The sequence below is a fragment of the Arachis ipaensis genome, chromosome B6 (assembly GCF_059453495.1).
Source record: "Arachis ipaensis isolate K30076 ecotype BB chromosome B6, ASM5945349v1, whole genome shotgun sequence".
In the NCBI taxonomy this organism is placed as follows: Eukaryota; Viridiplantae; Streptophyta; class Magnoliopsida; order Fabales; family Fabaceae; genus Arachis; species Arachis ipaensis.
Genome location: NC_142441.1, coordinates 65,434,234 through 65,457,836, shown reverse-complemented (window position 1 = coordinate 65,457,836; position 23,603 = coordinate 65,434,234). Strand labels below are relative to the sequence as shown.

General features: G+C 46.8%; 17 non-coding genes and 51 pseudogenes across 17 annotated transcripts; all 68 read right to left on the bottom strand.

Moving 5' to 3' along the window:
- Positions 1–177: 177 nt before the first annotated feature.
- On the bottom strand, positions 178–293 carry LOC148556558 (5S ribosomal RNA; annotated as a pseudogene).
- Positions 294–495: 202 nt separating this feature from the next.
- LOC148556557 (5S ribosomal RNA) lies at positions 496–631 on the bottom strand (annotated as a pseudogene).
- Positions 632–819: 188 nt separating this feature from the next.
- On the bottom strand, positions 820–938 carry LOC148556556 (5S ribosomal RNA; annotated as a pseudogene).
- A 508-nt stretch (positions 939–1,446) lies between these two features.
- On the bottom strand, positions 1,447–1,565 carry LOC148556555 (5S ribosomal RNA; annotated as a pseudogene).
- A 200-nt stretch (positions 1,566–1,765) lies between these two features.
- On the bottom strand, positions 1,766–1,881 carry LOC148556554 (5S ribosomal RNA; annotated as a pseudogene).
- A 191-nt stretch (positions 1,882–2,072) lies between these two features.
- LOC148556553 (5S ribosomal RNA) lies at positions 2,073–2,208 on the bottom strand (annotated as a pseudogene).
- Positions 2,209–2,387: 179 nt separating this feature from the next.
- On the bottom strand, positions 2,388–2,506 carry LOC148556552 (5S ribosomal RNA; annotated as a pseudogene).
- A 199-nt stretch (positions 2,507–2,705) lies between these two features.
- Positions 2,706–2,821, bottom strand: LOC148556551 (5S ribosomal RNA; annotated as a pseudogene).
- Positions 2,822–3,023: 202 nt separating this feature from the next.
- Positions 3,024–3,159, bottom strand: LOC148556550 (5S ribosomal RNA; annotated as a pseudogene).
- Positions 3,160–3,348: 189 nt separating this feature from the next.
- LOC148556549 (5S ribosomal RNA) lies at positions 3,349–3,467 on the bottom strand (annotated as a pseudogene).
- Positions 3,468–3,648: 181 nt separating this feature from the next.
- Positions 3,649–3,767, bottom strand: LOC148556548 (5S ribosomal RNA; annotated as a pseudogene).
- A 200-nt stretch (positions 3,768–3,967) lies between these two features.
- Positions 3,968–4,086, bottom strand: LOC148556547 (5S ribosomal RNA; annotated as a pseudogene).
- Positions 4,087–4,276: 190 nt separating this feature from the next.
- On the bottom strand, positions 4,277–4,412 carry LOC148556546 (5S ribosomal RNA; annotated as a pseudogene).
- A 209-nt stretch (positions 4,413–4,621) lies between these two features.
- LOC148556545 (5S ribosomal RNA) lies at positions 4,622–4,740 on the bottom strand. Its single transcript, XR_015889405.1, has one exon. It is a non-coding gene; the product is annotated as a 5S ribosomal RNA (ribosomal RNA).
- A 179-nt stretch (positions 4,741–4,919) lies between these two features.
- On the bottom strand, positions 4,920–5,038 carry LOC148556544 (5S ribosomal RNA). Its single transcript, XR_015891654.1, has one exon. It is a non-coding gene; the product is annotated as a 5S ribosomal RNA (ribosomal RNA).
- A 193-nt stretch (positions 5,039–5,231) lies between these two features.
- LOC148556543 (5S ribosomal RNA) lies at positions 5,232–5,350 on the bottom strand (annotated as a pseudogene).
- Positions 5,351–5,559: 209 nt separating this feature from the next.
- LOC148556542 (5S ribosomal RNA) lies at positions 5,560–5,678 on the bottom strand (annotated as a pseudogene).
- Positions 5,679–5,880: 202 nt separating this feature from the next.
- On the bottom strand, positions 5,881–6,016 carry LOC148556541 (5S ribosomal RNA; annotated as a pseudogene).
- A 181-nt stretch (positions 6,017–6,197) lies between these two features.
- LOC148556540 (5S ribosomal RNA) lies at positions 6,198–6,316 on the bottom strand. Its single transcript, XR_015891390.1, has one exon. It is a non-coding gene; the product is annotated as a 5S ribosomal RNA (ribosomal RNA).
- Positions 6,317–6,502: 186 nt separating this feature from the next.
- LOC148556539 (5S ribosomal RNA) lies at positions 6,503–6,621 on the bottom strand (annotated as a pseudogene).
- A 180-nt stretch (positions 6,622–6,801) lies between these two features.
- LOC148556538 (5S ribosomal RNA) lies at positions 6,802–6,920 on the bottom strand (annotated as a pseudogene).
- A 185-nt stretch (positions 6,921–7,105) lies between these two features.
- On the bottom strand, positions 7,106–7,224 carry LOC148556537 (5S ribosomal RNA). The gene has a single exon (XR_015891325.1). It is a non-coding gene; the product is annotated as a 5S ribosomal RNA (ribosomal RNA).
- A 182-nt stretch (positions 7,225–7,406) lies between these two features.
- On the bottom strand, positions 7,407–7,525 carry LOC148556536 (5S ribosomal RNA). Its single transcript, XR_015891560.1, has one exon. It is a non-coding gene; the product is annotated as a 5S ribosomal RNA (ribosomal RNA).
- Positions 7,526–7,710: 185 nt separating this feature from the next.
- On the bottom strand, positions 7,711–7,829 carry LOC148556535 (5S ribosomal RNA; annotated as a pseudogene).
- A 503-nt stretch (positions 7,830–8,332) lies between these two features.
- On the bottom strand, positions 8,333–8,451 carry LOC148556534 (5S ribosomal RNA). The gene has a single exon (XR_015891324.1). It is a non-coding gene; the product is annotated as a 5S ribosomal RNA (ribosomal RNA).
- A 178-nt stretch (positions 8,452–8,629) lies between these two features.
- Positions 8,630–8,748, bottom strand: LOC148556533 (5S ribosomal RNA). The gene has a single exon (XR_015891733.1). It is a non-coding gene; the product is annotated as a 5S ribosomal RNA (ribosomal RNA).
- Positions 8,749–9,255: 507 nt separating this feature from the next.
- LOC148556532 (5S ribosomal RNA) lies at positions 9,256–9,374 on the bottom strand (annotated as a pseudogene).
- A 198-nt stretch (positions 9,375–9,572) lies between these two features.
- Positions 9,573–9,688, bottom strand: LOC148556531 (5S ribosomal RNA; annotated as a pseudogene).
- Positions 9,689–9,878: 190 nt separating this feature from the next.
- LOC148556530 (5S ribosomal RNA) lies at positions 9,879–10,014 on the bottom strand (annotated as a pseudogene).
- Positions 10,015–10,193: 179 nt separating this feature from the next.
- Positions 10,194–10,312, bottom strand: LOC148556529 (5S ribosomal RNA; annotated as a pseudogene).
- A 199-nt stretch (positions 10,313–10,511) lies between these two features.
- On the bottom strand, positions 10,512–10,627 carry LOC148556528 (5S ribosomal RNA; annotated as a pseudogene).
- Positions 10,628–10,830: 203 nt separating this feature from the next.
- LOC148556527 (5S ribosomal RNA) lies at positions 10,831–10,966 on the bottom strand (annotated as a pseudogene).
- Positions 10,967–11,146: 180 nt separating this feature from the next.
- LOC148556526 (5S ribosomal RNA) lies at positions 11,147–11,265 on the bottom strand (annotated as a pseudogene).
- Positions 11,266–11,451: 186 nt separating this feature from the next.
- On the bottom strand, positions 11,452–11,570 carry LOC148556525 (5S ribosomal RNA; annotated as a pseudogene).
- A 516-nt stretch (positions 11,571–12,086) lies between these two features.
- On the bottom strand, positions 12,087–12,205 carry LOC148556524 (5S ribosomal RNA; annotated as a pseudogene).
- A 182-nt stretch (positions 12,206–12,387) lies between these two features.
- Positions 12,388–12,506, bottom strand: LOC148556523 (5S ribosomal RNA; annotated as a pseudogene).
- Positions 12,507–12,706: 200 nt separating this feature from the next.
- On the bottom strand, positions 12,707–12,825 carry LOC148556522 (5S ribosomal RNA; annotated as a pseudogene).
- Positions 12,826–13,014: 189 nt separating this feature from the next.
- LOC148556521 (5S ribosomal RNA) lies at positions 13,015–13,150 on the bottom strand (annotated as a pseudogene).
- A 209-nt stretch (positions 13,151–13,359) lies between these two features.
- Positions 13,360–13,478, bottom strand: LOC148556520 (5S ribosomal RNA). The gene has a single exon (XR_015889404.1). It is a non-coding gene; the product is annotated as a 5S ribosomal RNA (ribosomal RNA).
- Positions 13,479–13,657: 179 nt separating this feature from the next.
- Positions 13,658–13,776, bottom strand: LOC148556519 (5S ribosomal RNA; annotated as a pseudogene).
- A 194-nt stretch (positions 13,777–13,970) lies between these two features.
- On the bottom strand, positions 13,971–14,089 carry LOC148556518 (5S ribosomal RNA; annotated as a pseudogene).
- Positions 14,090–14,297: 208 nt separating this feature from the next.
- On the bottom strand, positions 14,298–14,416 carry LOC148556517 (5S ribosomal RNA; annotated as a pseudogene).
- Positions 14,417–14,618: 202 nt separating this feature from the next.
- On the bottom strand, positions 14,619–14,754 carry LOC148556516 (5S ribosomal RNA; annotated as a pseudogene).
- A 181-nt stretch (positions 14,755–14,935) lies between these two features.
- Positions 14,936–15,054, bottom strand: LOC148556515 (5S ribosomal RNA). Its single transcript, XR_015891389.1, has one exon. It is a non-coding gene; the product is annotated as a 5S ribosomal RNA (ribosomal RNA).
- A 186-nt stretch (positions 15,055–15,240) lies between these two features.
- LOC148556514 (5S ribosomal RNA) lies at positions 15,241–15,359 on the bottom strand (annotated as a pseudogene).
- Positions 15,360–15,863: 504 nt separating this feature from the next.
- LOC148556513 (5S ribosomal RNA) lies at positions 15,864–15,982 on the bottom strand. Its single transcript, XR_015891323.1, has one exon. It is a non-coding gene; the product is annotated as a 5S ribosomal RNA (ribosomal RNA).
- A 180-nt stretch (positions 15,983–16,162) lies between these two features.
- LOC148556512 (5S ribosomal RNA) lies at positions 16,163–16,281 on the bottom strand (annotated as a pseudogene).
- A 187-nt stretch (positions 16,282–16,468) lies between these two features.
- Positions 16,469–16,587, bottom strand: LOC148556511 (5S ribosomal RNA). The gene has a single exon (XR_015891322.1). It is a non-coding gene; the product is annotated as a 5S ribosomal RNA (ribosomal RNA).
- Positions 16,588–16,768: 181 nt separating this feature from the next.
- Positions 16,769–16,887, bottom strand: LOC148556510 (5S ribosomal RNA). The gene has a single exon (XR_015891388.1). It is a non-coding gene; the product is annotated as a 5S ribosomal RNA (ribosomal RNA).
- Positions 16,888–17,072: 185 nt separating this feature from the next.
- On the bottom strand, positions 17,073–17,191 carry LOC148556509 (5S ribosomal RNA; annotated as a pseudogene).
- Positions 17,192–17,693: 502 nt separating this feature from the next.
- LOC148556508 (5S ribosomal RNA) lies at positions 17,694–17,812 on the bottom strand. The gene has a single exon (XR_015891221.1). It is a non-coding gene; the product is annotated as a 5S ribosomal RNA (ribosomal RNA).
- A 200-nt stretch (positions 17,813–18,012) lies between these two features.
- On the bottom strand, positions 18,013–18,131 carry LOC148556507 (5S ribosomal RNA; annotated as a pseudogene).
- A 190-nt stretch (positions 18,132–18,321) lies between these two features.
- On the bottom strand, positions 18,322–18,457 carry LOC148556506 (5S ribosomal RNA; annotated as a pseudogene).
- A 211-nt stretch (positions 18,458–18,668) lies between these two features.
- On the bottom strand, positions 18,669–18,787 carry LOC148556505 (5S ribosomal RNA). The gene has a single exon (XR_015891600.1). It is a non-coding gene; the product is annotated as a 5S ribosomal RNA (ribosomal RNA).
- Positions 18,788–18,964: 177 nt separating this feature from the next.
- On the bottom strand, positions 18,965–19,083 carry LOC148556504 (5S ribosomal RNA; annotated as a pseudogene).
- Positions 19,084–19,273: 190 nt separating this feature from the next.
- Positions 19,274–19,409, bottom strand: LOC148556503 (5S ribosomal RNA; annotated as a pseudogene).
- Positions 19,410–19,587: 178 nt separating this feature from the next.
- On the bottom strand, positions 19,588–19,706 carry LOC148556502 (5S ribosomal RNA; annotated as a pseudogene).
- A 190-nt stretch (positions 19,707–19,896) lies between these two features.
- LOC148556501 (5S ribosomal RNA) lies at positions 19,897–20,032 on the bottom strand (annotated as a pseudogene).
- Positions 20,033–20,211: 179 nt separating this feature from the next.
- On the bottom strand, positions 20,212–20,330 carry LOC148556500 (5S ribosomal RNA; annotated as a pseudogene).
- Positions 20,331–20,525: 195 nt separating this feature from the next.
- Positions 20,526–20,644, bottom strand: LOC148556499 (5S ribosomal RNA). Its single transcript, XR_015891425.1, has one exon. It is a non-coding gene; the product is annotated as a 5S ribosomal RNA (ribosomal RNA).
- A 181-nt stretch (positions 20,645–20,825) lies between these two features.
- LOC148556498 (5S ribosomal RNA) lies at positions 20,826–20,944 on the bottom strand (annotated as a pseudogene).
- Positions 20,945–21,133: 189 nt separating this feature from the next.
- LOC148556497 (5S ribosomal RNA) lies at positions 21,134–21,252 on the bottom strand. Its single transcript, XR_015890788.1, has one exon. It is a non-coding gene; the product is annotated as a 5S ribosomal RNA (ribosomal RNA).
- A 182-nt stretch (positions 21,253–21,434) lies between these two features.
- LOC148556496 (5S ribosomal RNA) lies at positions 21,435–21,553 on the bottom strand (annotated as a pseudogene).
- A 508-nt stretch (positions 21,554–22,061) lies between these two features.
- LOC148556495 (5S ribosomal RNA) lies at positions 22,062–22,197 on the bottom strand (annotated as a pseudogene).
- A 211-nt stretch (positions 22,198–22,408) lies between these two features.
- LOC148556494 (5S ribosomal RNA) lies at positions 22,409–22,527 on the bottom strand (annotated as a pseudogene).
- A 180-nt stretch (positions 22,528–22,707) lies between these two features.
- LOC148556493 (5S ribosomal RNA) lies at positions 22,708–22,826 on the bottom strand (annotated as a pseudogene).
- Positions 22,827–23,011: 185 nt separating this feature from the next.
- Positions 23,012–23,147, bottom strand: LOC148556492 (5S ribosomal RNA; annotated as a pseudogene).
- A 190-nt stretch (positions 23,148–23,337) lies between these two features.
- On the bottom strand, positions 23,338–23,456 carry LOC148556491 (5S ribosomal RNA). The gene has a single exon (XR_015890787.1). It is a non-coding gene; the product is annotated as a 5S ribosomal RNA (ribosomal RNA).
- Between the last annotated feature and the right edge of the window lie 147 nt (positions 23,457–23,603).

Below are 23,603 nucleotides of genomic sequence, written 5' to 3'. Positions count from 1 at the left end.
ATCATATGTATGTCTCGCGACGTAGGGTAAGTCGTGCTGCGAATCCCTGCGGGGCCCGTGCGAGCTTGTCGAAAATCAGGTCATTGAGGCTCGCTTTTGCTAGGCTATTCAATATAGCGTCGTTTAAAGAACAAGGGTAAGCACGACGTAAAAAAAATAAAAAAATAATAAATAAAAAAGGTGCTAAACGAGGACTTCCCAAGAGGTCACCCATCCTAGTACTCTCGCCCAAGCACGCTTAACTGTGGGATTCTGATGGGATCCGGTGCATTAGTGCTGGTATGATCGTACCTGTTAAAGTATGCGCACACAATTATCATAAGCATGTCTCGCGACGTAGGGTAAGTCGAGCTGCGAATCCCTCCGGGGCCCGTGCGAGCTTGCCGAAAATCAGGTCATTGAGGCTCCCTTTAGCTAAACTATTCAGGATAGCGTCGTTTAAAGAACGAGGGTGAGCACGACGTAAAAAAAAAACTAAAAAAACAAAAAAAAGAAGAGGTGCAACTTGGGGACTTCCCAGGAGGTTACCCATCCTAGTACTACTCTCGTCCTAGTACTACTCTCGCCCAAGCACGCTTTACTGCGGAGTTCTGATGGGATCCGGTGCATTAGTGCTGGTATGATCGCACCTATTAAAGTATGCGCACACAATTATCATAAGCATGTCTCGCGAGGTAGGGTAAGTCGAGTTGTGAAGCCCTGCGGGGCCCATGGAAGCTTGAAGAAAATAAGGTCATCGAGGTTCGCTTTAGCGAAACTGTTCAAGTTAGCGTCGTTTAAAGAACGAGGGTAAGCACGACGTAAAAAAAAAAAAAAAAAAGGGTGCGACACAAGGACTTCCTAAGAGGTCACCCATCCTAGTACTACTCTCGCCCAAGCACGCTTAGCTGTGGAATTCTGATGGGATCCGGTGCATTAATGCTGGTATGATCGCACCTGTTAAAGTATGCGCACACAATTATCATAAGCATGTCTCGCGACGTAGGGTATGTCGAACTGCGAATCCCTATGGGACCCGTGCGAGCATGCCGAAAATCAGGTCATTGAGGCTCGCTTTAGCTAAACTATTCAATATAGCGTCGTTTAAAGAACGAGGGTAAGCACGACGTAAAAAAAAAACAAAAAAAAAAAGAGGTGCAACATGAGGACTTCCCAAGAGGTCACCCATCCTAGTACTACTCTCGTCCTAGTACTACTTTCGCCCAGGCACGCTTAACGGCGAAGTTCTGATGGGATCCGGAGCATTAGTGCTGGTATGATCGCACCTGTTAAAGTATGCGCACACAATTATCATAAGCATGTCTCACGACGTAGGGTAAGTCGAGCTGCGAATCCCTACGGGGCCCGTGCGAGCTTGCCGAAAATCAGGTCATTGAGGCTCGCTTTAGCTAAACTATTCAATATAGCGTCGTTTAAAGAACAAGTGTAACCACGACGTAAAAAAAAAAGGTGCTACACGAGGACTTCCCAGGAGGTCACCCATCCTAGTACTACTCTCGCCTAAGCACGCTTAGCTGCGGAATTCTGATGGGATTCGGTGCATTAAAGCTGGTATAATCGCACCTGTTAAAGTATGCGCACACAATTATCATAAGCATGTCTCGCGACGTATGGTAAGTCGAGCTGCGAATCCCTGCGGGTCCGTGCGAGCTTGCCGAAAATCAGGTCATTGAGGCTCACTTTAGCTAGGCTATTCAATATAGCGTCATTTAAAGAACAAGGGTAACCACGACGTAAAAAAAAAATTAAAAAATAATAAATAAAAAAGGTGCTAAACGTGGACTTCCCAAGAGGTCACCCATCCTAGTACTCTCGCCCAAGCACGCTTAACTGTGGGATTCTGATGGGATCCGGTGCATTAGTGCTGGTATGATCGTACCTGTTAAAGTATGCGCACACAATTATCATAAGCATGTCTCGCGACGTAGGGTAAGTCGAGCTGCGAATCCCTGCGGGGCTCGTGCGAGCTTGCCAAAAATTAGGTCATTGAGGCTCGCTTTAGATAAACTATTCAAGATAGCGTCGTTTAAAGAACGAGAGTAAGCACGACGTAAAAAAAACAAAAAAAATAAGAGGAGCAACATGAGGACTTCCCAAGAGGTCACCCATCCTAGTACTACTCTCGTCCTAGTACTACTTTCGCCCAAGCACGCTTAACTGCGAAGTTCTGATGGGATCCGGTGCATTAGTGCTGGTATGATCGCACCTGTTAAAGTATGCACACACAATTATCATAAGCATGTCTCACGACGTAGGGTAAGTCGAGCTGCGAATCCCTACGGGGCCCGTGCGAGCTTGCCGAAAATCAGGTCATTGAGGCTCGCTTTAGCTAAACTATTCAATATAGCATCGTTTAAAGAACAAGTGTAAGCACGACGTAAAAAAAAAAGGTGCTACACGAGGACTTCCCAGGAGGTCACCCATCCTAGTACTACTCTCGCCCAAGCACGCATAGCTGCGGAATTCTGATGGGATTGGGTGCATTAATGCTGGTGTAATCGCACCTTTTAAAGTATGCGCACACAATTATCATATGTATGTCTCGCGACGTAGGGTAAGTCGAGCTGCGAATCCCTGCGGGGCCCGTGCGAGCTTGTCGAAAATCAGGTCATTGAGGCTCGCTTTTGCTAGGCTATTCAATATAGCGTCGTTTAAAGAACAAGAGTAAGCACGACGTAAAAAAAATAAAAAAATAATAAATAAAAAAGGTGCTAAACGAGGACTTCCCAAGAGGTCACCCATCCTAGTACTCTCGCCCAAGCACGCTTAACTGTGGGATTCTGATGGGATCCGGTGCATTAGTGCTGGTATGATCGTACCTGTTAAAGTATGCGCACACAATTATCATAAGCATGTCTCGCGACGTAGGGTAAGTCGAGCTGCGAATCCCTCCGGGGCCCGTGCGAGCTTGCCGAAAATCAGGTCATTGAGGCTCCCTTTAGCTAAACTATTCAGGATAGCGTCGTTTAAAGAACGAGGGTGAGCATGACGTAAAAAAAAAACTAAAAAAACAAAAAAAAGAAGAGGTGCAACTTGGGGACTTCCCAGGAGGTTACCCATCCTAGTACTACTCTCGTCCTAGTACTACTCTCGCCCAAGCACGCTTTACTGCGGAGTTCTGGTGGGATCCGGTGCATTAGTGCTGGTATGATCGCACCTATTAAAGTATGCGCACACAATTATCATAAGCATGTCTCGCGAGGTAGGGTAAGTCGAGTTGTGAAGCCCTGCGGGGCCCATGGAAGCTTGAAGAAAATAAGGTCATCGAGGTTCGCTTTAGCGAAACTGTTCAAGTTAGCGTCGTTTAAAGAACGAGGGTAAGCACGACGTAAAAAAAAAAAAAAAAAAAGGGTGCGACACAAGGACTTCCTAAGAGGTCACCCATCCTAGTACTACTCTCGCCCAAGCACGCTTAGCTGTGGAATTCTGATGGGATCCGGTGCATTAATGCTGGTATGATCGCACCTGTTAAAGTATGCGCACACAATTATCATAAGCATGTCTCGCGACGTAGGGTATGTCGAACTGCGAATCCCTATGGGGCCCGTGCGAGCATGCCGAAAATCAGGTCATTGAGGCTCGCTTTAGCTAAACTATTCAATATAGCGTCGTTTAAAGAACAAGTGTAAGCACGACGTAAAAAAAAAAAAGGTGCTACACGAGGACTTCCCAGGAAGTCACCCATCCTAGTACTACTCTCGCCCAAGCACGCTTAGCTGCGGAATTATGATGGGATACGGTGCATTAATTCTGGTGTGATCGCACCTGTTAAAGTATGCGCACACAATTATCATAAGCATGCCTCGCGACGTAGCGTAAGTCGAGCTGCGAATCCCTGCGAGGCCCGTGTGAGCTTGGCGAAAATCAGGTCATTGAGGCTCGCTTTAGCTAAGCTATTCAATATAGCGTCGTTTAAAGAACAAGGGTAAGCATGACGTAAAAAAAAATAAAAAAATAATAAATAAAAAAGGTGCTACACGAGGACTTCCCAAGAGGTCACCCATCCTAATACTACTCTCGCACAAGCACGCTTAACTGCGAAATTCTGATGGGATCCGGTGCATTAGTGCTGGTATGATCGTACCTGTTAAAGTATGCGCACACAATTATTATAAGCATGTCTCGCGACGTAGGGTAAGTCGAGCTGCGAATCCCTGCGGGGCCCGTGCGAGCTTGCCGAAAATCAGGTCATTGAGGCTCGCTTTAGCTAAACTATTCAAGATAGCGTCGTTTAAAGAACGAGGGTAAGCACGACGTAAAAAAAAAACAAAAAAAAGAGGTGCAACATAGGGACTTCCCAGGAGGTCACCCATCCTAGTACTACTCTCGTCCTAGTACTACTCTCGTCCAAGCACGCTTAACTGCGGAGTTCTGATGGGATCCGGTGCATTAGTGCTGGTATGATCGCAAATTTTAAAGTATGCGCACACAATTATCATAAGCATGTCTTGCGACGTAGGGTAAGTCGAGTTGCGAAGGGTTGCGGGGCCCGTGTGAGCTTGAAGAAAATCAGGTCATTGACGTTCGCTTTAGCGAAACTATTCAAGTTAGCGTCGTTTAAAGAACGAGGGTAAGCACGAAGTAAAAAAAAAAGGGGTAAGCACGACGTAAAAAAAAAAAAGAGGTGCAACACGAGGACTTCCCAGGAGTTCACACATCATAGTACTACTCTCGCCCAAGCACGCTTAGCTGCGGAGTTCTGATGGGATCCGGTGCATTAGTGCTGGTATGATCGCACCTATTAAAGTTTGCGCACACAATTATCATAAGCATGTCTCGCGACGTAGGGTAAGTCGAGCTGCGAAGCCCTGCGGGGCCCGTGTGAGCTTGCCGAAAATCAGGTCATTGAGGTTCGCTTTAGCGAAACTATTCAAGTTAGCGTCGTTTAAAGAACGAGGGTAAGCACGACGTAAAAAAAAAAGGTGCTACACGAGGACTTCCCAGGAGGTCACCCATCCTAGTACTACTCTCGTCCAAGCACGCTTAACTACGGAATTCTGATGGGATCCGGTGCATTAGTGCTGGTATGATGGCACCTGTTAAAGTATGCGCACACAATTATCATAAGTATGTCTCGCGACGTAGGGTAAGTCGAGCTGTGAATCCCTGCGGGGCCCGTGCGAGCTTGCCGAAAATCAGGTCATTGAGGCTCGCTTTAGCTAAACTATTCAAGATAGCGTCGTTTAAAGAACGAGGGTAAGCACGACGTAAAAAAAAAAAACAAAAAAAAAGAGGTGCAACATGGGGACTTCCCAGGAGGTCACCCATCCTAGTACTACTCTCGCCCAAGCACGCTTAAATGCGGAGTTCTGATGGGATCCGATGCATTAGTGCTGGTATGATCGCACCTATTAAAGTATGCGCACACAATTATCATAAGCATGTCTTGCGACGTAGGGTAAGTCGAGTTGCGAAGCGCTGCGGGGCCCATGTGAGCTTGAAGAAAATCAGGTCATTGAGGTAGGCTTTTGCTAAACTATTCAAGTTAGCGTCGTTTAAAGAACGAGGGTAAGCACGAAGTAAAAAAAAAGGGTAAGCAGGACGTAAAAAAAAAAAAAAGAGGTGCAACAAGATGACTTCCCAGGAGTTCACACATCCTAGTACTACTCTCGCCCAAGCACGCTTAACTGCGGAGTTCTGATAGGATCCGGTGCATTAGTGCTGGTATGATCGCAACTATTAAAGTATGCGCTCACAATTATCATAAGCATGTCTCGCGACGTAGGGTAAGTCGAGCTGCGAAGCCCTGCGGGGCCCGTGTGAGCTTGCCGAAAATCAGGTCATTGAAGTTCGCTTTAGCGAAACTATTCAAGTTAGCTTCGTTTAAAGAACGAGGGTAAGCACGACGTAGAAAAAAAACTAAAAAAACAAAAAAAAGAAGAGGTGCAACATGGGGACTTCCCAGGAGGTCACACATCCTAGTACTACTTTCGTCCTAGTACCACTCTCGCCCAAGCACGCTTAACTGCGGAGTTCTGATGGGATCCGGTGCATTAGTGCTGGTATGATCGCACCGATTAAAGTATGCGCACACAATTATCATAAGCATGTCTCGCGACGTAGGGTAAGTCGAGCTGCGAAGCCCTGCGGGGCCCGTGTGAGCTTGAAGAAAATCAGGTCGTTGAGGTTCGCTTTAGCGAAACTATTCAAGTTAGCGTCGTTTAAAGAACAAGGGTAAGCACGACGTAAAAAAAAAGGAGATGCAACACAAGGACTTCCCAGGAGGTCACCAATCCTAGTACTACTCTCGCCCAAGCACGCTTAACTGCGGAGTTCTGATGGGATCCGGTGCATTAGTGCTGGTATGATCGCAACTATTAAAGTATGCGCACACAATTATCATAAGCATGTCTCACGACGTAGGGTAAGTCAAGCTGCGAATCCCTACGGGGCCCGTGCGAGCTTGCCAAAAATCAGGTCATTGAGGCTCGCTTTAGCTAAACTATTCAAGATAGCGTCATTTAAAGAACGAGGGTAAGCACGACGTAAAAAAGAAAAAAAAGTTATGCAACACGAGGACTTCCCAGGAGGTCACCCATCCTAGTACTACTCTCGACCAAGCATGCATAACGGCGGAGTTCTGATGGGATCCGGTGCATTAGTGCTGGTCTGATTGCACCTGTTAAAGTATGCGCACACAATTATCATAAGTATGTCTCGCGACGTAGGGTATGTCGAACTGCGAATCCCTATGGGGCCCGGGCGAGCTTGCCGAAAATCAGGTCATTGAGGCTCGCTTTAGCTAAACTAGTCAATATAGCGTCGTTTAAAGAACAAGTGTAAGCACGACGTAAAAAAAAAAAGCTGCTACACGAGGACTTCCTAGGAGGTCACCCATCCTAGTACTACTCTCGCCCAAGCACGCTTAGCTGCGGAATTCTGATGGGATCTGGTGCATTAGTGCTGGTATGATCGCACCTATTAAAGTAGGCGCACACAATTATCATAAGCATGTCTCGCGACGTAGGGTAAGTCGAGCTGCGAAGCCTTACGGGGCCCGTGTGAGCTTGTCGAAAATCAGGTCATTGAGGTTCGCTTTAGCGAAACTATTTAAGTTAGCGTCATTTAAAGAACGAGGGTAAGCACGACGTAAAAAAAAAAAAAAGAGGTGCGACACAAGGACTTCCCAAAAGGTCACCCATCCTAGTACTACTCTCGCCCAAGCACGCTTAGCTGCGGAATTCTGATGGGATCCGGTGCATTAATGCTAGTATGATCGCACCTGTTAAAGTATGCGTACACAATTATCATAAGCATGTCTCGCGACGTAGGGTATGTCGAACTGCGAATCCCTATGGGGCCCGGGCGAGCTAGCCGAAAATCAGGTCATTGAGGCTCGCTTTAGCTAAACTAGTCAATATAGCGTCGTTTAAAGAACAAGGGTAAGCACGACGTAAAAAAAAATGGAGATGCAACACAAGGACTTCCCAGGAGGTCGCCAATCCTAGTACTACTCTCGCCCAAGCACGCTTAACTGCGGAGTTCTGATGGGATCCGGTGCATTAGTGCTGGTATGATCGCAACTATTAAAGTATGCGCACACAATTATCATAAGCATGTCTCACGACGTAGGGTAAGTCAAGCTGTGAATCCCTACGGGGCCCGTGCGAGCTTGCCAAAAATCAGGTCATTGAGGCTCGCTTTAGCTAAACTATTCAAGATAGCTTCATTTAAAGAACGAGGGTAAGCACGACGTAAAAAGAAAAAAAAGTTATGCAACACGAGGACTTCCCAGGAGGTCACCCATCCTAGTACTACTCTCGACCAAGCATGCATAACGGCGGAGTTCTGATGGGATCCGGTGCATTAGTGCTGGTCTGATTGCACCTGTTAAAGTATGCGCACACAATTATCATAAGCATGTCTCGCGACGTAGGGTAAGTCGAGCTGCGAATCCCTGCGGGGACCGAGCGAGCTTGCCGAAAATCAGGTCATTGAGGCTTGCTTTAGCTAAACTATTCAAGATAGCATCGTTTAAAGAACGAGGGTAAGCACGACGTAAAAAAAAAATGGGGTGCAACATGAGGACTTGCCAAGAGGTAACCATCCTAGTACTACTCTCGTCCTAGTACTACTCTCGCCCAAACACGCTTAACTGCGGAGTTCTGATGGGATCTGGTGCATTAGTGCTGGTATGATCGCACCTATTAAAGTAGGCGCACACAATTATCATAAGCATGTCTCGCGACGTAGGGTAAGTCGAGCTGCGAAGCCTTACGGGGCCCGTGTGAGCTTGTCGAAAATCAGGTCATTGAGGTTCGCTTTAGCGAAACTATTTAAGTTAGCGTCATTTAAAGAACGAGGGTAAGCACGACGTAAAAAAAAAAAAAAAGAGGTGCGACACAAGGACTTCCCAAAAGGTCACCCATCCTAGTACTACTCTCGCCCAAGCACGCTTAGCTGCGGAATTCTGATGGGATCCGGTGCATTAATGCTAGTATGATCGCACCTGTTAAAGTATGCGTACACAATTATCATAAGCATGTCTCGCGACGTAGGGTATGTCGAACTGCGAATCCCTATGGGGCCCGGGCGAGCTTGCCGAAAATCAGGTCATTGAGGCTCGCTTTAGCTAAACTAGTCAATATAGCGTCGTTTAAAGAACAAGTGTAAGCACGACGTAAAAAAAAAGGTGCTACACGAGGACTTCCAAGGAGGTCACCCATCGTAGTACTACTCTCGCCCAAGCACGCTTAACTGCGGAGTTCAGATGGGATCCGGTGCATTAGTGTTGGTATGATCGCACCTGTTAAAGTATGCGCACACAATTATCATAGGCATGTCTCGCAACGTAGGGTAAGTCGAGCTGGGAATCCCTGCGGGGCTCGTGCGAGCTTGCCAAAAATTAGGTCATTAAGGCTCGCTTTAGATAAACTATTCAAGATAGCGTCGTTTAAAGAACGAGGGTAAGCACGACGTAAAAAAAAACAAAAAAAAAAAGAGGTGCAACATGAGGACTTCCCAAGAGGTCACCCATCCTAGTACTACTCTCGTCCTAGTACTACTTTCGCCCAAGCACGCTTAACGGCGAAGTTCTGATGGGATCCGGAGCATTAGTGCTGGTATGATCGCACCTGTTAAAGTATGCGCACACAATTATCCTAAGCATGTCTCGCGACGTAGGGTAAGTCGAGCTGCGAATCCCTACGGGGCCCGTGCGAGCTTGCCGAAAATCAGGTCATTGAGGCTCGCTTTAGCTAAACTATTCAATATAGCGTCGTTTAAAGAACAAGTGTAACCACGACGTAAAAAAAAAAGGTGCTACACGAGGACTTCCCAGGAGGTCACCCATCCTAGTACTACTCTCGCCTAAGCACGCTTAGCTGCGGAATTCTGATGGGATTCGGTGCATTAAAGCTGGTATAATCGCACCTGTTAAAGTATGCGCACACAATTATCATAAGCATGTCTCGCGACGTAGGGTAAGTCGAGCTGCGAATCCCTGCGGGTCCGTGCGAGCTTGCCGAAAATCAGGTCATTGAGGCTCACTTTAGCTAGGCTATTCAATATAGCGTCATTTAAAGAACAAGGGTAACCACGACGTAAAAAAAATAAAAAAATAATAAATAAAAAAGGTGCTAAACGTGGACTTCCCAAGAGGTCACCCATCCTAGTACTCTCGCCCAAGCACGCTTAACTGTGGGATTCTGATGGGATCCGGTGCATTAGTGCTGGTATGATCGTACCTGTTAAAGTATGCGCACACAATTATCATAAGCATGTCTCGCGACGTAGGGTAAGTCGAGCTGCGAATCCCTGCGGGGCTCGTGCGAGCTTGCCAAAAATTAGGTCATTGAGGCTCGCTTTAGATAAACTATTCAAGATAGCGTCGTTTAAAGAACGAGGGTAAGCACGACGTAAAAAAAACAAAAAAATAAGAGGAGCAACATGAGGACTTCCCAAGAGGTCACCCATCCTAGTACTACTCTCGTCCTAGTACTACTTTCGCCCAAGCACGCTTAACTGCGAAGTTCTGATGGGATCCGGTGCATTAGTGCTGGTATGATCGCACCTGTTAAAGTATGCACACACAATTATCATAAGCATGTCTCACGACGTAGGGTAAGTCGAGCTGCGAATCCCTACGGGGCCCGTGCGAGCTTGCCGAAAATCAGGTCATTGAGGCTCGCTATAGCTAAACTATTCAATATAGCATCGTTTAAAGAACAAGTGTAAGCACGACGTAAAAAAAAAAGGTGCTACACGAGGACTTCCCAGGAGGTCACCCATCCTAGTACTACTCTCGCCCAAGCACGCATAGCTGCGGAATTCTGATGGGATTGGGTGCATTAATGCTGGTGTAATCGCACCTTTTAAAGTATGCGCACACAATTATCATAAGTATGTCTCGCGACGTAGGGTAAGTCGAGCTGCGAATCCCTGCGGGGCCCGTGCGAGCTTGTCGAAAATCAGGTCATTGAGGCTCGCTTTTGCTAGGCTATTCAATATAGCGTCGTTTAAAGAACAAGGGTAAGCACGACGTAAAAAAAATAAAAAAATAATAAATAAAAAAGGTGCTAAACGAGGACTTCCCAAGAGGTCACCCATCCTAGTACTCTCGCCCAAGCACGCTTAACTGTGGGATTCTGATGGGATCCGGTGCATTAGTGCTGGTATGATCGTACCTGTTAAAGTATGCGCACACAATTATCATAAGCATGTCTCGCGACGTAGGGTAAGTCGAGCTGTGAATCCCTCCGGGGCCCGTGCGAGCTTGCCGAAAATCAGGTCATTGAGGCTCCCTTTAGCTAAACTATTCAGGATAGCGTCGTTTAAAGAACGAGGGTGAGCACGACGTAAAAAAAAACTAAAAAAACAAAAAAAAAAGAAGAGGTGCAACTTGGGGACTTCCCAGGAGGTTACCCATCCTAGTACTACTCTCGTCCTAGTACTACTCTCGCCCAAGCACGCTTTACTGCGGAGTTCTGATGGGATCCGGTGCATTAGTGCTGGTATGATCGCACCTATTAAAGTATGCGCACACAATTATCATAAGCATGTCTCGCGAGGTAGGGTAAGTCGAGTTGTGAAGCCCTGCGGGGCCCATGGAAGCTTGAAGAAAATAAGGTCATTGAGGTTCGCTTTAGCGAAACTGTTCAAGTTAGCGTCGTTTAAAGAACGAGGGTAAGCACGACGTAAAAAAAAAAAGGTGCAACACGAGGACTTCCCAGGAGGTCACCCATCCTAGTACTACTCTTGCCCAACCAATCTTAACTGTAGAGTTCTGATGGGATTCGGTGCATTAGTGCTGGTATGATCGCACCTGTTAAAGTATGCGCACACAATTATCATAAGCATGTCTCGCAACGTAGGGTAAGTCGAGATGCGAATCCCTACGGGGCCCGTGCGAGCTTGCCGAAAATCAGGTCATTGAGGCTCGCTTTAGCTAAACTATTCAAGATAGCGTCGTTTAAAGAACGAGGGTAAGCACGACGTAAAAAAGAAAAAAAAGTGGTGCAACACGAGGACTTCCCAGGAGGTCACCCATCCTAGTACTACTCTCGCCCAAGCATGCATAACGGCGGAGTTCTGATGGGATCCGGTGCATTAGTGCTGGTATGATTGCACCTGTTAAAGTATGCGCACACAATTATCATAAGCATGTCTCGCGACGTAGGGTAAGTCGAGTTGTGAATCCCTGCGGGGCCCGTGCGAGCTTGCCGAAAATCAGGTAATTGAGGCTTGCTTTAGCTAAACTATTCAAGATAGCGTCGTTTAAAGAACGAGTATAAACACGAGGTAAAAAAATACAAAAAAAATGGGGTACAACATGAGGACTTGCCAAGAGGTCACCCATCCTAGTACTACTCTCGTCCTAGTACTACTCTCGCCCAAACACGCTTAACTGCGGAGTTCTGATGGGATCCGGTGCATTAGTGCTGGTATGATCACACCTATTAAATTAGGCGCACACAATTATCATAAGCATCTCTCGCGACGTAGGGTAAGTCGAGCTGCGAAGCCCTAGGGGGCCCGTGTGAGCTTGCCGAAAATCAAGTCATTGAGGTTCGCTTTAGCGAGACTATTCAAGTTAGCGTCATTTAAAGAACGAGGGTAAGCACGACGTAAAAAAAAAAAAAAAAAAAAGGGTGCGACACAAGGACTTCCTAAGAGGTCACCCATCCTAGTACTACTCTCGCCCAAGCACGCTTAGCTGTGGAATTCTGATGGGATCCGGTGCATTAATGCTGGTATGATCGCACCTGTTAAAGTATGCGCACACAATTATCATAAGCATGTCTCGCGACGTAGTGTATGTCGAACTGCGAATCCCTATGGGGCCCGTGCGAGCATGCCGAAAATCAGGTCATTGAGGCTCGCTTTAGCTAAACTATTCAATATAGCGTCGTTTAAAGAACAAGTGTAAGCACGACGTAAAAAAAAAAAAAGGTGCTACACGAGGACTTCCCAGGAAGTCACCCATCCTAGTACTACTCTCGCCCAAGCACGCTTAGCTGCGGAATTATGATGGGATACGGTGCATTAATTCTGGTGTGATCGCACCTGTTAAAGTATGCGCACACAATTATCATAAGCATGCCTCGCGACGTAGCGTAAGTCGAGCTGTGAATCCCTGCGGGGCCCGTGTGAGCTTGGCGAAAATCAGGTCATTGAGGCTCGCTTTAGCTAAGCTATTCAATATAGCGTCGTTTAAAGAACAAGGGTAAGCACGACGTAAAAAAAAATAAAAAAATAATAAATAAAAAAGGTGCTACACGAGGACTTCCCAAGAGGTCACCCATCCTAATACTACTCTCGCCCAAGCACGCTTAACTGCGAAATTCTGATGGGATCCGGTGCATTAGTGCTGGTATGATCGTACCTGTTAAAGTATGCGCACACAATTATTATAAGTATGTCTCGCGACGTAGGGTAAGTCGAGCTGCGAATCCCTGCGGGGCCCGTGCGAGCTTGCCGAAAATCAGGTCATTGAGGCTCGCTTTAGCTAAACTATTCAAGATAGCGTCGTTTAAAGAACGAGGGTAAGCACGACGTAAAAAAAAACAAAAAAAAGAGGTGCAACATAGGGACTTCCCAGGAGGTCACCCATCCTAGTACTACTCTCGTCCTAGTACTACTCTCGCCCAAGCACGCTTAACTGCGGAGTTCTGATGGGATCCGGTGCATTAGTGCTGGTATGATCGCAAATATTAAAGTATGCGCACACAATTATCATAAGCATGTCTTGCGACGTAGGGTAAGTCGAGTTGCGAAGGGTTGCGGGGCCCGTGTGAGCTTGAAGAAAATCAGGTCATTGACGTTCGCTTTAGCGAAACTATTCAAGTTAGCGTCGTTTAAAGAACGAGGGTAAGCACGAAGTAAAAAAAAAAGGGGTAAGCACGACGTAAAAAAAAAAAAGAGGTGCAACACGAGGACTTCCCAGGAGTTCACACATCATAGTACTACTCTCGCCCAAGCACGCTTAGCTGCGGAGTTCTGATGGGATCCGGTGCATTAGTGCTGGTATGATCGCACCTATTAAAGTTTGCGCACACAATTATCATAAGCATGTCTCGCGACGTAGGGTAAGTCGAGCTGCGAAGCCCTGCGGGGCCCGTGTGAGCTTGCTGAAAATCAGGTCATTGAGGTTCGCTTTAGCGAAACTATTCAAGTTAGCGTCGTTTAAAGAACGAGGGTAAGCACGACGTAAAAAAAAAAGGTGCTACACGAGGACTTCCCATGAGGTTACCCATCCTAGTACTACTCTCGTCCAAGCACGCTTAACTACGGAATTCTGATGGGATCCGGTGCATTAGTGCTGGTATGATGGCACCTGTTAAAGTATGCGCACACAATTATCATAAGTATGTCTCGCGACGTAGGGTAAGTCGAGCTGTGAATCCCTGCGGGGCCCGTGCGAGCTTGCCGAAAATCAGGTCATTGAGGCTCGCTTTAGCTAAACTATTCAAGATAGCGTCGTTTAAAGAACGAGGGTAAGCACGACGTAAAAAAAAAAAAACAAAAAAAAAGAGGTGCAACATGGGGACTTCCCAGGAGGTCACCCATCCTAGTACTACTCTCGCCCAAGCACGCTTAAATGCGGAGTTCTGATGGGATCCGATGCATTAGTGCTGGTATGATCGCACCTATTAAAGTATGCGCACACAATTATCATAAGCATGTCTTGCGACGTAGGGTAAGTCGAGTTGCGAAGCGCTGCGGGGCCCATGTGAGCTTGAAGAAAATCAGGTCATTGAGGTAGGCTTTTGCTAAACTATTCAAGTTAGCGTCGTTTAAAGAACGAGGGTAAACACGAAGTAAAAAAAAAGGGTAAGCAGGACGTAAAAAAAAAAAAAGAGGTGCAACAAGATGACTTCCCAGGAGTTCACACATCCTAGTACTACTCTCGCCCAAGCACGCTTAACTGCGGAGTTCTGATAGGATCCGGTGCATTAGTGCTGGTATGATCGTAACTATTAAAGTATGCGCTCACAATTATCATAAGCATGTCTCGCGACGTAGGGTAAGTCGAGCTGCGAAGCCTTGTGGGGCCCGTGTGACCTTGCCGAAAATCAGGTCATTGAAGTTCGCTTTAGCGAAACTATTCAAGTTAGCTTCGTTTAAAGAACGAGGGTAAGCACGACGTAGAAAAAAAACTAAAAAAACAAAAAAAAGAAGAGGTGCAACATGGGGACTTCCCAGGAGGTCACACATCCTAGTACTACTTTCGTCCTAGTACCACTCTCGCCCAAGCACGCTTAACTGCGGAGTTCTGATGGGATCCGGTGCATTAGTGCTGGTATGATCGCACCGATTAAAGTATGCGCACACAATTATCATAAGCATGTCTCGCGACGTAGGGTAAGTCGAGCTGCGAAGCCCTGCGGGGCCCGTGTGAGCTTGAAGAAAATCAGGTCGTTGAGGTTCGCTTTAGCGAAACTATTCAAGTTAGCGTCGTTTAAAGAACAAGGGTAAGCACGACGTAAAAAAAAAGGAGATGCAACACAAGGACTTCCCAGGAGGTCACCAATCCTAGTACTACTCTCGCCCAAGCACGCTTAACTGCGGAGTTCTGATGGGATCCGGTGCATTAGTGCTGGTATGATCGCAACTATTAAAGTATGCGCACACAATTATCATAAGCATGTCTCACGACGTAGGGTAAGTCAAGCTGCGAATCCCTACGGGGCCCATGCGAGCTTGCCAAAAATCAGGTCATTGAGGCTCGCTTTAGCTAAACTATTCAAGATAGCGTCATTTAAAGAACGAGGGTAAGCACGACGTAAAAAAGAAAAAAAAGTTATGCAACACGAGGACTTCCCAGGAGGTCACCCATCCTAGTACTACTCTCGACCAAGCATGCATAACGGCGGAGTTCTGATGGGATCCGGTGCATTAGTGCTGGTCTGATTGCACCTGTTAAAGTATGCGCACACAATTATCATAAGCATGTCTCGCGACGTAGGGTAAGTCGAGCTGCGAATCACTGCGGGGACCGAGCGAGATTGCCGAAAATCAGGTCATTGAGGCTTGCTTTAGCTAAACTATTCAAGATAGCATCGTTTAAAGAACGAGGGTAAGCACGACGTAAAAAAAAAATGGGGTGCAACATGAGGACTTGCCAAGAGGTCACCATCCTAGTACTACTCTCGTCCTAGTACTACTCTCGCCCAAACACGCTTAACTGCGGAGTTCTGATGGGATCTGGTGCATTAGTGCTGGTATGATCGCACCTATTAAAGTAGGCGCACACAATTATCATAAGCATGTCTCGCGACGTAGGGTAAGTCGAGCTGCGAAGCCTTACGGGGCCCGTGTGAGCTTGTCGAAAATCAGGTCATTGAGGTTCGCATTAGCGAAACTATTTAAGTTAGCGTCATTTAAAGAACGAGGGTAAGCACGACGTAAAAAAAAAAAAAAAAGAGGTGCGACACAAGGACTTCCCAAAAGGTCACCCATCCTAGTACTACTCTCGCCCAAGCACGCTTAGCTGCGGAATTCTGATGGGATCCGGTGCATTAATGCTAGTATGATCGCACCTGTTAAAGTATGCGTACACAATTATCATAAGCATGTCTCGCGACGTAGGGTATGTCGAACTGCGAATCCCTATGGGGCCCGGGCGAGCTTGCCGAAAATCAGGTCATTGAGGCTGGCTTTAGCTAAACTAGTCAATATAGCGTCGTGTAAAGAACAAGTGTAAGCACGACGTAAAAAAAAAAAGCTGCTACACGAGGACTTCCTAGGAGGTCACCCATCCTAGTACTACTCTCGCCCAAGCACGCTTAGCTGCGGAATTCTGATGGGATCTGGTGCATTAGTGCTGGTATGATCGCACCTATTAAAGTAGGCGCACACAATTATCATAAGCATGTCTCGCGACGTAGGGTAAGTCGAGCTGCGAAGCCTTACGGGGCCCGTGTGAGCTTGTCGAAAATCAGGTCATTGAGGTTCGCTTTAGCGAAACTATTTAAGTTAGCGTCATTTAAAGAACGAGGGTAAGCACGACGTAAAAAAAAAAAAAAAAGAGGTGCGACACAAGGACTTCCCAAAAGGTCACCCATCCTAGTACTACTCTCGCCCAAGCACGCTTAGCTGCGGAATTCTGATGGGATCCGGTGCATTAATGCTAGTATGATCGCACCTGTTAAAGTATGCGTACACAATTATCATAAGCATGTCTCGCGACGTAGGGTATGTCGAACTGCGAATCCCTATGGGGCCCAGGCGAGCTTGCCGAAAATTAGGTCATTGAGGCTCGCTTTAGCTAAACTAGTCAATATAGCGTCGTTTAAAGAACAAGGGTAAGCACGACGTAAAAAAAATGGAGATGCAACACAAGGACTTCCCAGGAGGTCACCAATCCTAGTACTACTCTCGCCCAAGCACGCTTAACTGCGGAGTTCTGATGGGATCCGGTGCATTAGTGCTGGTATGATCGCAACTATTAAAGTATGCGCACACAATTATCATAAGCATGTCTCACGACGTAGGGTAAGTCAAGCTGCGAATCCCTACGGGGCCCGTGCGAGCTTGCCAAAAATCAGGTCATTGAGGCTCGCTTTAGCTAAACTATTCAAGATAGTGTCATTTAAAGAACGAGGGTAAGCACGACGTAAAAAGAAAAAAAAGTTATGCAACACGAGGACTTCCCAGGAGGTCACCCATCCTAGTACTACTCTCGACCAAGCATGCATAACGGCGGAGTTCTGATGGGATCCGGTGCATTAGTGCTGGTCTGATTGCACCTGTTAAAGTATGCGCACACAATTATCATAAGCATGTCTCGCGACGTAGGGTAAGTCGAGCTGCGAATCCCTGCGGGGACCGAGCGAGCTTGCCGAAAATCAGGTCATTGAGGCTTGCTTTAGCTAAACTATTCAAGATAGCATCGTTTAAAGAACGAGGGTAAGCACGACGTAAAAAAAAATGGGGTGCAACATGAGGACTTGCCAAGAGGTAACCATCCTAGTACTACTCTCGTCCTAGTACTACTCTCGCCCAAGCACGCTTAGCTGCGGAATTCTGATGGGATCTGGTGCATTAGTGCTGGTATGATCGCACCTATTAAAGTAGGCGCACACAATTATCATAAGCATGTCTCGCGACGTAGGGTAAGTCGAGCTGCGAAGCCTTACGGGGCCCGTGTGAGCTTGCCGAAAATCAGGTCATTGAGGTTCGCTTTAGCGAAACTATTTAAGTTAGCGTCATTTAAAGAACGAGGGTAAGCACGACGTAACAAAAAAAAAAAAGAGGTGCGACACAAGGACTTCCCAAAAGGTCACCCATCCTAGTACTACTCTCGCCCAAGCACGCTTGGCTGCGGAATTCTGATGGGATCCGGTGCATTAATGCTGGTATGATCGCACCTGTTAAAGTATGCGTACACAATTATCATTAGCAAGTCTCGCGACGTAGGGTATGTCGAGCTGTGAATCCCTGCGGGGCCCGTGCGAGCTTGCCGAAAATCAGGTAATTGAGGCCCGTTTTAGCTAAGCTATTCAATATAGCGTCGTTTAAAGAACAAGGGTAAGCACGACCTAAAAAAAAATAAAAAAATAAAAAATAAAAAAGGTGCTACACGAGGACTTCCCAGGAGGTCACCCATCCTAATACAACTCTTGCCCAAGCACGCTTAACAGCAAAATTCTGATGGGATCCGGTGCATTAGTGCTGGTATGATCGTACCTGTTAAGTATGCGCACACAATTACCATAAGCATGCCTCGCGACGTAGGGTAAGTCGAGCTGCGAATCCCTGCGGGGCCCGTGCGAGCTTGCCAAAAATCAGGTCATTGAGGCTCGCTTTAGCTAAACTATTCAAGATAGCGTCATTTAAAGAACGAGGGTAAGCACGACGTAAAAAAAAAACAAAAAAAAAGAGGTGCAACATGGGGACTTCCCAGGAGGTCACCCATCCTAGTACTACTCTCGTCCTAGTACTACTCTCGCCCAAGCACGCTTAACTGCGGAGTTCTGATGGGATCCGGTGCATTAGTGCTGGTATGATCGCACCTATTAAAGTATGCGCACACAATTATCATAAGCATGTCTTGCGACGTAGGGTAAGTCGAGTTGTGAAGCGCTGCGGGGCCCGTGTGAGCTTGAAGAAAATCAGGTCATTGAGGTTCGCTTTAGCGAAACTATTCAAGTTAGCGTTGTTTAAAGAACGAGGGTAAGCACGACGTAAAAAAAAAGGGTAAGCACGACGTAAAAAAAAAAAAAAAAGAGGTGCAACACGAGGACTTCCCAGGAAGTCACTCATCCTAGTACTACTCTCGCCCAAGCATGCTTAACTGCGGAGTTCTGATGGGATCCGGTGCATTAGTGCTGGTATGATCGCACCTATTAAGTATGCGCACACAATTACCATAAGCATGCCTCGCGACGTAGGGTAAGTCGAGCTGCGAAGCCCTGAGGGGCCCGTGTGAGCTTTCCGAAAATCAGGTCATTGAGGTTCGCTTTAGCGAAACTATTCAAGTTAGCGTCGTTTAAAGAACGAGGGTAAGCACGACGTAAAAAAAAAGGTGCTACACGAGGACTTCCCAGGAGGTCACCCATCCTAGTACTACTCTCGTCCAAGCACGCTTAACTGCGGAATTCTGATGGGATCCGGTGCATTAGTGCTGGTATGATCGTACCTGTTAAAGAATGTGCACACAATTATCATAAGCATGTCTCGCGACGTAGGGTAAGTCGAGCTATGAATCCCTGCGGGGCCCGTGCGAGCTTGCCAAAAATCAGGTCATTGAGGCTCGCTTTAGCTAAACTATTCAAGATAGCGTCGTTTAAAGAACGAAGGTAAGCACGACGTAAAAAAAAAACAAAAAAAAGAGGTGCAACATGGGGACTTCGCATGAGGTCACCCATCCTAGTACTACTCTCGTCCTAGTACTACTCTCGCCCAAGCACGCTTAACTGCGGAGTTCTGATGGGATCCGGTGCATTAGTGCTGGTATGATCGCACCTATTAAAGTATGCGCCCACAATTACCATAAGCATGCCTCGCGACGTAGGGTAAGTCGAGCTGCGAAGCCCTGAGGGGCCCGTGTGAGCTTTCCGAAAATCAGGTCATTGAGGTTCGCTTTAGCGAAACTATTCAAGTTAGCGTCGTTTAAAGAACGAGGGTAAGCACGACGTAAAAAAAAAGGTGCTACACGAGGACTTCCCAGGAGGTCACCCATCCTAGTACTACTCTCGTCCAAGCACGCTTAACTGCGGAATTCTGATGGGATCCGGTGCATTAGTGCTGGTATGATCGTACCTGTTAAAGAATGTGCACACAATTATCATAAGCATGTCTCGCGACATAGGGTAAGTCGAGCTACGAATCCCTGCGGGGCCCGTGCGAGCTTGCCAAAAATCAGGTCATTGAGGCTCGCTTTAGCTAAACTATTCAAGATAGCGTCGTTTAAAGAACGAAGGTAAGCACGACGTAAAAAAAAAACAAAAAAAAGAGGTGCAACATGGGGACTTCCCATGAGGTCACCCATCCTAGTACTACTCTCGTCCTAGTACTACTCTCGCCCAAGCACGCTTAACTGCGGAGTTCTGATGGGATCCGGTGCATTAGTGCTGGTATGATCGCACCTATTAAAGTATGCGCACACAATTATCATAAGCATGTCTTGCGACGTAGGGTAAGTCGAGTTGCGAAGGGCTGCGGGGCCCATGTGAGCTTGAAGAAAATCAGGTCATTGAGGTTCGCTTTAGCAAAACAATTCAAGTTAGCGTCATTTAAAGAACGAGGGTAAGCACGACGTAAAAAAAAAAGGTGCTACACGAGGACTTCCCAGGAGGTCACCCATCCTAGTACTACTCTCGTCCAAGCACGCTTAACTGCGGAATTCTGATGGGATCCGGTTCATTAGTGCTGGTATGATGGCACCTGTTAAAGTATGCGCACACAATTATCATGAGCATGTCTCGCGACGTAGTGTAAGTCGAGCTGCGAATCCCTGCGGGGCCCGTGCGAGCTTGCCGAAAAATAGGTCATTGAGGCTCGCTTTAGCTAAACTATTCAAGATAGCGTCGTTTAAAGAACGAGGGTAAGAACGACGTAAAAAAAAAAAAAACAAAAAAAAAGAGGTGCAACATGGTGACTTCCCAGGAGGTCACCCATCCTAGTACTACTCTCGCCCAAGCACACTTAACTGCGGAGTTCTGATGGGATCCAGTGCATTAGTGCTGGTATGATCGCACCTATTAAGTATGCGCACACAATTACCATAAGCATTTCTCGCGACGTAGGGTAAGTCGAGCTGCAAAGCCCTGCGGGGCCCGTGTGAGCTTGCCGAAAATCAGGTCATTGAGGTTCGCTTTAGCGAAACTATTCATGTTAGAGTCATTTAAAGAATGAGGGTAAGCACGACGTAAAAAAAAAAAAGGGTGCAACACGAGGACTTCCCAGGAGGGCACCCATCCTAGTACTATTCTTGCGCAAGCACGCTTAACTGTAGAGTTCTGATGGGATCCGGTGCATTAGTGCTGGTATGATCGCACCTGTTAAAGTATGCGCACACAATTATCATAAGCATGTCTCGTAACGTAGGGTAAGTCGAGCTGCGAATCCCTACGGGGCCCGTTCGAGCTTGCCGAAAATCAGGTCATTGAGGTTCGCTTTAGCGAAGCTATTCAAGTTAGCGTCATTTAAAGATCGAGGGTAAGCACGACGTAAAAAAAAAAAAAAAAAAGAGGTGCGACACAAGGACTTCCCAAAAGGTCACCCATCCTAGTACTACTCTCGCCCAAGCACGCTTAGCTGCGGAATTCTGATGGGATCCGGTGCATTAATGCTGGTATGATCGCACCTGTTAAAGTATGCGTACAGAATTTTCATAAGCATGTCTCGCGACGTAGGGTATGTCGAACTGCGAGTCCCTATGGGGCCCGTGCGAGCTTGCCGAAAATCAGGTTATTGAGGCTCGCTTTAGCTAAACTATTCAATATAGCGTCGTTTAAAGAACAAGTGTAAGCACGACGTAAAAAAAAAAAAAGCTGCTACACGAGGACTTCCTAGGAGGTCACCCATCCTAGTACTACTCTCGCCCAAGCACGCTTAGCTGCGGAATTCTGATGGGATCCGGTGCATTAATGCTGGTATGATCGCACCTGTTAAAGTATGCCCACACAATTATCATAAGCATGCCTCGCGACGTAGTGTAAGTCGAGCTGCAAATCCCTGCAGGTCCCGTGCGAGCTTGCCGAAAATCAGGTCATTGAGGCCCGCTTTAGCTAAACTATTCAATATAGCGTCGTTTAAAGAACAAGGGGAAGCACGACGTAAAAAAAAATAAAAAAATAATAAATAAAAAAGGTGCTACACGAGGACTTCCCAGGAGGTCACCCATCCTAATACTACTCTTGCCCAAGCACGCTAAACAGCAAAATTCTGATGGGATCCGGTACATTAGTGCTGGTATGATCGTACCTGTTAAAGTATGCGCACACAATTATGATAAGCATGTCTCGCGACGTAGGGTAAGTCGAGCTGCGAATCCCTGCGGGGCCCTTGCGAGCTTGCCGAAAATCAGGTCATTGAGGCTCGCTTTAGCTAAACTATTCAAGATAGCGTCGTTTAAAGAACAAGGGTAAGCACGACGTAAAAAAAAACAAAAAAAACAGGTGCAACAAGGGGACTTCCCAGGAGGTCACCCATCCTAGTACTACTCTCGTCCTAGTACTACTCTCGCCCAAGCACGCTTAACTGCGGAGTTCTGATGGGATCCGGTGCATTAGTGCTGGTATGATCGCTCCTATTAAAGTATGCGCACACAATTATCATAAGCATGTCTTGCGACCTAGGGTAAGTCGAGTTGTGAAGCACTGCGGGGCCCGTGTGAGCTTGAAGAAAATCAGGTCATTGAGGTTCGCTTTAGCGAAACTATTCAAGTTAGCGTCGTTTAAAGAACGAGGGTAAGCACGACGTAAAAAAAAAAGGGTAAGCACGACGTAAAAAAAAAAAAAAAGAGGTGCAACACGAGGACTTTCCAGGAAGTCACTCATCCTAGTACTACTCTCGCCCAAGCATGCTTAACTGCGGAGTTCTGATGGGATCCGGTGCATTAGTGCTGGTATGATCGCACCTATTAAGTATGCGCACACAATTACCATAAGCATTTCTCGCGACGTAGGGTAAGTCGAGCTGCGAAGCCCTGCGGGGCCCGTGTGAGCTTGCCGAAAATCAGGTCATTAAGGTTCGCTTTAGCGAAACTATTCATGTTAGAGTCGTTTAAAGAATGAGGGTAAGCACGACGTAAAAAAAAAAAGGGTGCAACACGAGGACTTCCTAGGAGGGCACCCATCCTAGTACTATTCTTGCGCAAGCACGCTTAACTGTAGAGTTCTGATGGGATCCGGTGCATTAGTGCTGGTATGATCGCACCTGTTAAAGTATGCGCACACAATTATCATAAGCATGTCTCGTAACGTAGGGTAAGTCGAGCTGCGAATCCCTACGGGGCCCGTGCGAGCTTGCCGAAAATCAGGTCATTGAGGCTCGCTTTAGCTAAACTGTTTAATATAGGTCGTTTAAAGAACGAGGGTAAGCACGACGATAATAAAAAAAAAAAGAGGTGCAACATGAGGACTTCCCAGGAGGTCACCCATCCTAGTACTACTCTCGTCCTAGTACTACTCTCGCCCAAACACGCTTCACTGCGGAGTTCTGATGGGATCTGGTGCATTAGTGCTGGTATGATCGCACCTATTAAAGTAGGCGCACACAATTATCATAAGCATGTCTCGCGACGTAGGGTAAGTCGAGCTGCGAAGCCTTACGGGGCTCGTGTGAGCTTGCCGAAAATTAGGTCATTGAGGTTCGCTTTAGCGAAACTATTCAAGTTAGCGTCATTTAAAGAACGAGGGTAAGCACGACGTAAAAAAAAAAAAAAAAACAGAGGTGCGACACAAGGACTTCCCAAAAGGTCACCCATCCTAGTACTACTCTCGCCCAAGCACGCTTAGCTGCGGAATTCTGATGGGATCCGGTGCATTAATGCTGGTATGATCGCACCTGTTAAAGTATGCTTACACAATTATCATAAGCATGTCTCGCGACGTAGGGTATGTCGAACTGCGAATCCCTATGGGGCCGTGCGAGCTTGCCGAAAATCAGGTCATTGAGGCTCGCTTTAGCTAAACTATTCAATATAGCGTCGTTTA